Raw genomic sequence first — 858 nt, forward strand, 5'->3', positions numbered from 1 at the left:
GGAACACTTATTACAAGGTTAAAAAGTTAGCTGAAGGGAAAGGTAGAGATGGCGGGAGTGGTGTGTTGATAGGGAAAAGTTTTGCTTTGTTTTGTTTTATTGTATAGCGATCATCCCTCAAAGCATGCGCACATGTGCAAATATTTATCGTCTGCTCGCTAAAGAATTGATATTTGTTTACAAGGGTTAATATAGCCTAAATTCTGGATTCACAGGCAACACGGTTGCAAGCTGCCCGAGAAACGATGCACAGATATAGAGCACGGATCAGAAAGGAACAGCGAGGAGATATAAGAAAAAGAGGGAAAAGACAACACCGACGGAGACGTGAGGGAATGAATGGAGACGAACGTCAAGAATAAAGAAAACTAAGCTATGAATGTTAATGAAATGCAGATCATCGTTTCTTTCTTAAACAGGTCTTAGTTTTTACCATTCCATGGCATTTCCACGGGTCCCGTTAGTTATTAGTTTATTAGTCAGAGTTCTTTCATCACACATTTTTGTGGTCTCTTCAGTGGCTATCTGTTCTTCTCCGTGTCTCCTTTCTCTGGTCTTATCATGTTTTGTATTCCATCTTGTCTTTCTGTGAACAGAAAGAAGAGGAGACACAGAGAAGAAGCAGCAGCCATCAAAGACGTCACAGAATGGACGACAAATGAACCCTGACAAACTAATAATAATAATAATAATATTAGGTTGTCAAGAAAGTTCTTGCAGAATTTTTAATTTTGGTTTTAAATTATATATTTTCAAATTAATTTTCGTTAAATTACTTAGACTTTATATATCATTTTAAAGCCCGTTTTTCGCTCTATCTAAACGTGTTACTCTTTTTCTTTTTGAATAATTAGGCCA

This window comes from Octopus bimaculoides, chromosome 1, assembly GCF_001194135.2.
Source record: "Octopus bimaculoides isolate UCB-OBI-ISO-001 chromosome 1, ASM119413v2, whole genome shotgun sequence".
NCBI lineage: Eukaryota > Metazoa > Mollusca > Cephalopoda > Octopoda > Octopodidae > Octopus > Octopus bimaculoides.